At 39.2% G+C, this 11,413-nt stretch overlaps 1 protein-coding gene across 2 annotated transcripts in view; it reads right to left on the bottom strand.

Moving 5' to 3' along the window:
* Positions 1 to 11,413, bottom strand: part of LOC146622714 (mannosyl-oligosaccharide 1,2-alpha-mannosidase IA) — a 207,540-nt gene that overhangs the window by 64,092 nt on the left and 132,035 nt on the right. The window lies entirely within an intron of this gene.

Genomic DNA, 11,413 nt, shown 5'->3' with positions numbered 1-11,413 from the left:
CACGTATGTGAAGATTACGCAAGCACGCAAGTGCCATTTGTGGCTCATTTGCACTTTACTAATATATTTGCCTGATTTCAGTATTAAAACAATTGCAGTGTCAGAATGATGAAGTACCACACTGTGTAAATTGATTATAGAATATTCCTTAATTAGTAAATATTTTCAGAGAGAAATGAGTATGGTATTCAGTGAAATGTTGAGGAAATGTATGACTTTGAAGTTCAATGAAAAGGTCCAAGTCTTTTCTCGAAGGCCTGAAATTTGCTCCAAACTTTACCTATTTCAGGAATAGTGGAATATACTAAACAGGACAGCTAGAATACATACATTTGTTCATCTGGACGTTTCAGAATGCAACGCCCAGATGAACACAGCACTGCGAAAGACTAGCAGACAGACAGACACACAGTCAAGTAGCTGATGTTCACAACACTAAACACTTTCAGGAATTTTGACAGATAATTGAAGCTTTTGTTTCAACAATGTTACATATTAAGCAGTTATCATCAATGTTAACCTGGCCTGTGCAAGCCTTAAAGTTTAACTATTAGCAACTAGCTAAAGTAGTAGCTAGTAGTTTTAGCTGTTAAAAAAAAAACCTAACTAGGCAGCAATTTTGACCAGTTCTGCTAGTCTGTAATGTAGGCAGCGATCATTTAACAGGAGAACACAAATGTCAACATCAGTGATACTGGCTCTGTAAAACTGTAACTTGGTAAAGCAGTATAATGAGTTCAATGAAGTAATTAGCATACTAGATGTGAACATGCTACTTATGCTAACATCTTGCTCTTTCTTCAAACCAACAGCAAAAATAGACCCTGTGCACAAGAAAATGCTAATGTAGGGTTGTACATTTCTGGTAGCTTTACTTTGCGGTCAATCGCCACTGCGAAGATATACTCCAAAAATCATGTCCAAAACTCGAAACGGAAAGATCGCGTTAAGTTACAAAGAGCAGAAGGTGCGAACACTCACCACTGTTGTGTCACAAAGAATCTAATGATCAATTTTGACGTTTAAAGAGTTTAGATCGATCAGTTGTTTACATCACTCAACACAAGCAGAACTGCACTACAAAATCAGAAGACACATCGTCCACATTCGGAAACACATCTCTGTATAGTGACTGCTCTTATGATTTTTTTAGTGCAAGTTTGCATGTTTTTTTTTTTTTTTTTTTACACATCACATTGTGTCCTGTGTCGTGATCGCTGCAGACGATCTCCTCCGTGACGTCTCTCCTGTACAGTACAGAATCGCTGCATCGATCACTAGCAGTGTGACTCTGCGATAAACGAGGGACAGCTGTTTACAGATACTGAGAAATAAGATAAGATAAGATAAGATAGAACTTTATTAATCCCTCGGGTGGGTTCCTCTGGGAAATTCGATTTCCAAAAAAGCACAGCACCGACAGAAGTTACAGAGTTATACACACACACATATATATAAATACAGAGACAATATAAATAAAATATACGAAGGGGATAAATAGAATAAATAGGAATAAAAATAAAAATACAAGTGAATTGCACATTTCAAGTATTGAGTCTATTGCACCGTTGACTATTTACAAAAGTATTGCACAAAAGGTATTGTACAGTGAGGTGAAGAGGCACTACAGCTTAGTTGTTCCCTCCTTTGTCCTCCTGTTTCCCCTCCCTCTCCCCACCAGAGAGGAGTTAAACAGTCTGATGGCGTGTGGGACAAAGGAGTTTTTAAGTCTGTTAGTTCTTGTCTTTGGGAGAAGCAACCTGTCACTGAACAGACTCTTCTGATTGTTTATGGCCGTGTGCAGAGGATGCCTGGCATTGTCCATAATGTCCATCAGTTTCTTTAATGTCCTTTTCTCTGCCACTGTCACCAGAGTGTCCAGCTTCATGCCGACCACAGAGCTAGCCCTCCTGATCAGTTTCTCCAGCCTGGATGAGTCCTTCATAACATTTGAATCCCTTTTCTCTTTTGCTCTGAGGCGCGTTGGAAAAACATCGACAAGTTGATGAACATCATTTACAGATATATTGGGTAAATGCCCAAGACATCTATTGAAATGTAAATCGCCGCTTGATTCATTCATTTGTTTTGGACCGTAAACAAGGCGCGAATAGGACACCGGAAACAAAGCTCCCCACAGGAGTTTCCACACAGGAAGTAGCATATGCTAACGTGGAAATAGTCTATACCTCTGTCACTAAAGCCAAAAGTAATTCTATTAACAAGTGTTTACAATTTTGAGTGACTGGTGAAGCTTAAGTAAAAGTGACTAAATATATAATACCTTGCCCTAAGAGACACATGAATCCATATACAGTAGCTGTTGAGATATTTTAGACTGGATCCAAGTGCTCACATTGTTAAATATATACCAGAAACAGACTCACCATCCAAATGTTCTGGATTTAAATTTAGTTCATGTAGGTAAGTGCCATGTAGCATGAAAAAGGTAAAAGAAACAATCCACATACTGTATTCTCTTAAACAAAGGGAACCATTAGTCTTTTACATAAGCACCATACATCCACAAAATATATCCACTCCATATGCAATTCCCACACCTGCACTGGATACCCATATATCTGATATTTCAACCACACTTCATCTTCCCATATTTCCTTACCTCTCAGCATAGCTTATGTAAGAGGCAGCCAGTATGATGGGGAGGGGGTGAAAAGACACTGTAACCTTCAACTGGCAAAAGACAACCATGTTTGTCCCTCAAGGATGGCTGAAAAGTGATCCTCTCAATGCATATTTCTGGTAACAAAAAATAAGCACTCTCTGGACTGCTCTGTCTCAAATTTATTCAATTGGATTCCTGCATAGAGTAAATATCTTGGGGGTGGGGGGGGGTTACCTGGCACATATTTATCTCTGCTACAACCTAACTCTTTGCAATGGTATGCAGGGTCACAGCAGGGAAGCTGATGCAAGTCTTGTTGCTGGCTGTTGCTGTGGGTGATGGCAGAGAACTGAAAGGAGCAGACAGACACAAAGGGCCATGATTGACTGCTTAGGCTCAAACACAGAGAACATTTTCCACAATCAGACTTGAGCAGCATGAATGCTGAACTTTTTTTCCAGATTCAGAGAAAAATTGCTGCTTTGGTGTGTTTGAACATTGTTTTTAAAAGACGTCCAAGCGATACCGGAGCGTGCCAGAACCGTAATACCATCGCGGCTCAGAACGAAGAGAGGGAATAGTACGAGATATCATTTGTGCAACAAAGCAAAAAACAGCTACCCCAAGACAACTACAGTAGGTAACTGATGTGCTTCTATAAAGAATTAATTCAGATCACATCTGTGAATCAGTGGCACACAGTTCAAAGCACATCTTCAATGCACCAGGGTGCAGGTGGGTATGGCCCAGCTTCTGTCATTCGGGAAATATTGTGGCTGGAAGCAAACAGTACAATTGAAGCGTGGTTAGAAATGATGTGAAATAAGGACAAAACATCAGCAGAAGGTATTGTGAGGCCTGGCAGTCATGACTAAGCAAATTACCTCTTTTCTGTTCTTTTAATAGTGCAGTGTTTTATATCACAGCCCTCTGATGTCCCTGAGTGATGCAGAACCACCAGTGACTATCATAAATTATATTAGCTTAAAGGGGAGGTTTGATGTTGTTCTACTGCAAAGTGAAATGTTTAATGTTAGGCACAGGTGCTTATTTAACAGACCTTAAAATCCAAATGAGAAGGAAGCCTGCTTTCAAATAAAAATCTATAGTGGATAAAACTGATAAATTCACCAATAACACTGGATGGGGACATGTAACTATATTGCTGCTACTGCTGCCATATTCTATCCTCAGCTACACAATGTTTCACCTTGTAATGGAGTTATGTTAGGTTACAGGAAGCTGTGAAAATGTGCAGACTTTTATAGAAGACACAATAAAATTGTTGAAAGTTGGGAAAATATTGGGATTACAGTTAAATAACGTTTTTGTCTTCAGTCAGGACCATAGTGTTTCTTTAACGGCATAAAAGCAATCTGATCTACTCATACTGAAGCTTCTCTAAACAACAATTAAGTATATTAAGAATATTATTAAAGAATATTAAAAATAATAATTGAAAAAATGTATTTGTGTTGGTATAAAACACAATTCAACTATTTCCTTACTTTTATACCAAAAATGCAAACATGTGTTGCTGCAAAGTATCCATAACTCGAAAGTTCGAGTTATCTTTCTCGAAATTTCAAGTTTCTTTTCTCAAAATCTGACTTATTAATTCAAAATTTTGACAAAAATAACTCAAAATTTCAAGTTAGCGCTGCCAATCAGTGAATTACGTCATTTTCTTGTTACCCGGAAGGATATGGCGCAGAGGAATGCGCACTCAAAACCGGATCGTGAGCTACCAATGGTTAGCAACAAATTGGCACTTTCCAGAGTACGTTTGCTGATAGTAACACCATGTGATTCAGCGAATAACACAAGGATTTCATCATTTGTGAAGCCATGCTGAAAACACTCAGCAATTTGTGCATTCATGACTGGCTGCAATACTGGTAGCTTAGCTGTAGCATTTATAGCTGAGGGCTTCAGCTTCCAGGTAACAAGAAAATGATGTCATTCATGTAGATTACTGATTGGCAGCTCTAACTCAAAATTTCAAGTTATTAACTCAAAATTTTGAGAAAGATAACTCGAAATTTCGAGTTATGGCTACTTTTTTTGTGGCGGAAATGGGCTTCCATATGAGAGAGTGTTATTGCATACATCTTGCCTCACACAAAAAGTTTGTTGACTATAATTCACATGTTAACATTAGGCAACATTTGTCTGAGCCAAATTGGCCAACATATCAACACCAAACAGTTTAAAAGCTTTTCGGTAATTAGTGTTCATGCAATGGTTGTTATTATGGAGGATAACACTCGATTGCGCCATGGAAAGAGGGCAGCACAAACACAAATACCAGCAATCCTGTTTTACCTCCTACTTCAGGATAGTTAAGCTTATACATTGTTACAAGAAATAACCGATGTGCCCGTCATGTAGACAAAATTACTAATAATGCACCATAACAAGACTGCAAATATTCAAAAGGCTTGAATATTTATCAAAAGTACCAATGTCAAGTTTAAAAATATTTGCCTACCAGAAAAATATCAATTATTTAAAAAAAAGAAATGAAAGAAATCTTAATGTAAGCTGTTTAAATTCAGCTGCATACCCCCAAGCAAATGTCTGGGGAGTCAGAAATTTTCTGGAGGCGCTGTAACAATGAGTTTCAGAGAGGAAGGGAGAGGCGTACACAGGCAGCACATCTACAGGAAAAGATCATTTTCATATTTCTTCTGCATGTAAGTTTTGATAGGTTGGTTATGAATATTTATTTGTTGTGCATGATCTTCTCGTGCAGGTGAGAAAAGTTCGAATCACTCAATCTGAGAGACAACTGCACTGCTAATCTACACATTACATGACAGCAAGTTCCCCCAGACAATTAATGATGCTGAGACGGGGATACAAACAGAGAAACATAATTAGACTCTCATCGCTGACAGTATTTACAATTTATTGCATTTTTTCTGAGTGTGATGTGTGTGATATTTATATTGTCTTTATGGCAGTGCTCTCGAGTGATATGACCCAAAAATAAACCAATTTTCAGCGACATAAGTGGGTCACCCAAATTAGAACGACAACAGCATGGACAGATGCAAACACCATACCCCTCATCAGCGCATCCAAAAACACATGCCACGAGGACTTTAAATAGAAACCCACAGGCCGAAGACAAACACTAAAGTTTGTGAACCTGAGTAGAGAAAAATCTCAGCCTGAACTGTCACAGTAACTCAGTGTTCAGCTCCAATGTTCCAGAACAGAAAAGGTTAGATTTGCGGCTCTTGCATGTTCTCCAAAAGTTCACAAACAGTTCCTCTGCATTGAAGTTCTTGACTGGTTACAGGCATGAATGTGATTGACCCAGAATAAAAGTAAGACGGGACCAAGATAAGAAAATATTTTTTTTCCCCCTCAGTGAAAGAAAACCACAGCAGCGTGTTTCAGAAAACATGTCTCGATATCAGTTGCTGTGTACCGATTGCAGAAAGTTTATTTTTAAAATAAATACCACGACGTTCATTTGTTGGCTTGATGAGATTTGGCTGCATTAAAAGGGATTCATAATGTGGCTGCGACCAATGATTGTAATTTCAGACTCCTAATTTTTAGCTCACTACAACAACAATATATATATATAAACTGTAATATTATGTCACTTTAAAACTGTTTTACGTGCTTGTTCTTAATCTTCCCTATTTCCCCCCTTTAATATTTGAATCTCTTCCATATTGATCTGTATTTCTTTACCCACCATTCTGTATCTGTTATGTACTAAACATAAACAGGACATTTATAATTCGCCTCCCTCAGATGAATGAGACACACTACTGTTGTCACTACATGCAACAGAGTTCTGCTTCGTTTAACAACATGAGAACTGCAGCTGGAAACTCCGTGAGATGGAGAAAAAACTAAGATGGACTGTCATTGGCCAAATGACAGAGTTTGGATTGATTTTTTGGCAGCATTAGATTTACATCCATTGTTTAGACCAGCGGTCCCCAAGAGTCGTTTGGTACCAGGCCGCGAGAGTTGAGACTCGGGAGCGAAATTTATGGTTTTTAGGAGTTTTATTGTTTTGTTTTTTTTAAATCATTAACTCTGTTTCTCTGGGTCTTTGTTTGCAATGTTTGGAATCTCCTCAAAGCCATCCCAAAGATGATCACTTTATTTTCTTCAAACACTGAGAAGGATTCAATCTCTTCTGTCCCCCATGAATATAACTGATAACATTACACTCCTTCATACAAACACACTTCTTTCCTTGCGACCTCTCCTGAGCACCCTTGCTCCATTTCCTCGTTTCCTTTTGCTGATGACCACATGAGCACGCGTCTTTCTTCACTGCTGGCTCGCTCTCTGTTTCAGCTCAGCCCTGCGGGCAATTTTCACACAAGGCTGATTGAATTCATTCCTATTCCCCTCCACTTTTTCTCCTTTCACTGTTCTGTGCTCTTGATAAGGAAAAGGGATGAAGCAACAAAGTCTCATCACCACACACACACACACACTGCATATAAATGGACACTGACAAATGAAACCCACTGCACAGAGATGGCTGGAAGAAGGCATGCAGCATGAATCCAAGCAGTGGTGAAATTCAGGCCGAGCTGACATTCAAAAACATGCATACTTATATAGGTGTGCTTAGGAAGCGGGGAAATTCAAGGCATGTTTAATGAGCATGTCCAGTATGTGAACCCATGGAGAGATTCCCAGTTTAAGGAAGTTTTTTTAGGATAATGATTTATCAAACACAAAAACATCTGTTATACTTAGAGTCTATTTAAAAAACTATTGTAGTGAACCAAGCACATTTTAAATACAGGCTGAAGACTGTTTATGGTTGTGGTAGCAAAAGTTGTGATTGTATCAGGACAACACACATTGAAAGTTACAGTCAGAAAAAAGATTAGCTTTTGGTGCACAAAGTCCACCATCGGGCAATAATGTTTCCTGATAGCTGCTGGAGTAGTTGCCACTGCTCTCAGAGCCATGTGGACTGCCAGAAGTGTGTGTTGGTGAATGATGAAAGAGTGGGGCAGTAGCAGCCAGACCCGATTGAACAAGACATTTAACGTGAAAACTGCTTCCATAAAAAAGACCAACCACAAGCCTTCTGGGGCTCCAAGAAAACACACACACATAAACAATGCATTCCACTAGGTCAAAACAACAGGAGGTTATTAATGGTCAGGTGTTTCTCCAGCTCTGCTCCAAGCATTTCTCCAGCAAACTGTGTCCCGCAAGGAGCCATAATCATCACGCAGTTCCTGGCAATCATTTACAGCAGCACCAGCGGCCGAATGTCCTCTGGTCAAACTTGATGCACAATCTCGTAATAGTCCGCAACAGTGTATCTCAACTGATTTAAGTCTCTGCCGCAGTGACAGACCTTCAATCTATTGGTTTTATCATTCGAATGGAACTGCATACTCCTAAGAGAAGCTCCTAATGGGAGAACCAAAGGGTGACTCAGAGGATCAGAGATGGCTATCCATCTTGTTTTCCGGGAACTTTCACAGAGAGCACGCAGCCGAGTCATGTGATGGATAGCGGCACCAGAGTAAAGGGTATTGATACAGTATGTTTGTCAGGAAACGGAGGCCGTGTACTCGATCTCGTAAGAGAGACTGCGTACAGTGAACAGTCAGGCAATCCAAATGTGAAGAAAAGAAAGTAGGAAAAGGATTGGAGTCATTCAAACAAAACAGATTAAGGAAACTCGTGACATAGACTGAGGTTAAAAAGGGAAGATTAAATGACGCAAAGATAGCAGGAAGGTGTCTCTTCTACAGATTTGCTTCACCTAAGCTCCTTAGCAGCCATGTCCTTCTGTGACAAGGTGAGACAAAAGCAAACTTTATGAGGAATACACTCATATTCGAAATGTCATTCTCTGTGCCGTATATAGAACATTTCCATGGACCAGTGGATAAAGCAGAAGAATATTTTCTGCATGGCATTAATGGCAGGCAAATGTGGAATAATGGATTCAACAATATATTCTGCTCCAGTAATGTATTCATATTTCACTCATCCAGCAGAGCCGGACAATTTTATGCTGCTCTCCCCTCAGCTCGCTTGGCCTGCAAATCAATGTCCATTAAAGCGACAGAGTGTTCATATGTCACTGGATCCTTTCACATTAATTCTGCTGCCACGAAGATTTCCGCCTTTTCCACTGCACGAAAAACACTACAACTGCAGTGTATGTCATGTGCGTGCTCTCCAGGGCTGCTACAGGCAGATGCTCATTATGACAACACCTTTACCTCCAGTGATTTCACACTGTACTGATAATGAATCGGCCCATTTGTGCAGCGTGGCTGTCGCAGGCTATTTTTAAACCTTTATTTATTCAACCAAGGCTTACAGAGCATTCATACGTTTTTTTTCCTGACATGGCCGAGCTTCACACTCGTGCAGTTTCACAGCTTCACACCTGGATGCTGTCCATCGTAACCTCGGGCCTTTATACAGAGCCACTGAACAGCTTCACTGGAGCGACTGGAGCTTTTACAAGGACACAGCTCTTGTACTTTTTCAGCAATGGGAAAAAATTTCCATTCAACTTTGCCTTCTAAATTTAATCAAATTGCTCAGGCTTGGCTCTTTAACCTCTAAGCAACACTTCAATACTACAATGACAAAGCAAAAAAAGCACATTCTTAGAGGCTGATTAAATTTAAAATTCAGGTTAAATCCCCCCGAGAATCCAGTGAAACATTGAAAAGCTAAAGAAAAGCCTCCAGAAGTTCCAATTTATTTATATCTAATTATAATTATCATTTAATATGAGTTGATGGCTTGCAGTGTTTCTGTGATGTAGTTAACAGGTTACCGGAAAGCCACACAAACCATTTCAAAGCTTTTGTTTGCACATGTTATAGGTATTATATTAAAAATACACAGAAACTGAAAAAACAGTTTAATATTATCATTTAGGAAGGATTTACTGGACATCAGCATCTAGCCTCGGGAGCTACAGCAGTGTGCAGTTTATAAGCCTGAACCTGGCACTGCAATATTGCCTTACAATCAAGAAACGCATCATGTAGGGCAAGTACGATGCACTGGGAGATAACAGGAGGTGCATTTCTGCTTCTTTAGTAAAGAGTAACTGGCTCTCCACTAGAGATGGACCGATCCGATATTACGTATCGGTATCGGTCCGATACTGACCTAAATTACTGGATCGGATATCGGAGAAAAATAAAAAATGTAATCCGATCCATTAAATATCACGAAAGCACCTCACAAAACTTGCAACACGCCGTAACTCACCTCAGAACGTTAGCACGTTGGCGCAGTGTGGTCACGTGATAGAGCGGCTGTGGCATGCGGGACCTGTCGGTGGTCTGGATAGCATGTGGAGCTTCGCTAGCAACCCGGCATTTCATCTCCGACAAAGTTATCCCCGAGAGAAGTAAAGCAAGTGTGTAAGTCCATCTCTGAATGTTTGTAAAGCATTCCTGCGTTAAGCTTAACTAGCGACTGCCTCTCGCTCTCCGGCTGCTACTTCAATCATGAAACTGCTAATGATCAGCTGATCGGCTTTTCTGTCGCAAGTCCGTGTCTCTTGTTTGTTTTTGGCCCACTTTGCACCAGAAAGAGGAAACCAGCGGCTGAACAACAGCAGCACGTTTAAGCTTGATCAGCTGTTGTTAGAATTTATTTAATATTACTTTCTACACCAGGATCTTTTTCTACGTAGCTGACGCTGGTAACTGTGCAGGGGCGGATCTAGCAAAGTTTAGCCAGGGGGGCCGATAGGGCATTAACAGGGAAAAGGGGGCACAAAGACATAATTTTTTTTCTTATTCTCATTTAAAATGTCGAGCTTTTAATTATTTAATATTTATCTGAATCTTACACCCAAAGTTTTAATCTGATGTAAAATGTATAGAAGTCCATTATTGTATATAGTGACTGTTAAGTCTAATATACCCTAGTAAGCTATAGTACTTTTTCCTTTGGGAAGGTACCATCTGTGCAGTCTGCAATTTTGTTGAAGAAAGATGTTGAATCTATTTAATATTTCTTGAAAAATAATTGATTTCTGTGCATTTTTTTTTTCACACTGCATCAAATTAAGGTTCATTACGTCGATTAAGCATCATGAGGTGGAGCGTGAGGGGTGGTTCCCTATTTTTTATTTATTTATTTTTGTTGTTGCTGGGAGTTGGAACCCTATTAGTTAGGTTGCTTAATATTTACGCTAAGTACTCTTTAAAATACCAGAATAGGGAGGATGGTGTAGGTTTGAGTTTATTAGATTGATCAGTATTGCTGAACTATGAAATATTTTTTTTTGCATACAGGTATAACAGAATAGCTTTAGTGTAGTTGTTGTTTTAAACTTGAGTATGAACTTATACAAAATGCAGCAAGATATTTAAAAAACCGTTTTGTTGATTAAAAAACACTATATCGGATTCATATCGGTATCGGCAGATATCCAAATTTATGATATCGGTATCGAACATAAAAAAGTGGTATCGTGCCATCTCTACTCTCCACACTTTCAGCATCTGTGACCGGCAGATTAGTCAGTCTAGTAAATTCACAGATGAATTTGACATGAAGCCTTCATTAAAACTCACATTACCGTAATATGATACTAATTAATTTTATGCTCAATGCAGCTTACATGCCATACATTTTACATCTGCTACTTCTTCAAACCCTCATTCTCATATGCAAGTGAGGTTGCTTTACATTTTTTTGTGTCTATAGCTCAGAAATATCTACATGTCTACAAACTAAACAGCTCCAGTTCAAAATGAATTTGAATGTGATCGTTTAAAGCTGGAAATGACT

Source organism: Diplotaxodon limnothrissa, linkage group LG11 (assembly GCF_057381915.1).
Source record: "Diplotaxodon limnothrissa isolate DT_005_m linkage group LG11, D_limnothrissa_male_GT1.1, whole genome shotgun sequence".
Classification (NCBI taxonomy): domain Eukaryota; kingdom Metazoa; phylum Chordata; class Actinopteri; order Cichliformes; family Cichlidae; genus Diplotaxodon; species Diplotaxodon limnothrissa.
The sequence above is the reverse complement of the archived record's forward strand: the minus strand, read 5'-3'. Positions and strand labels throughout refer to the sequence as shown.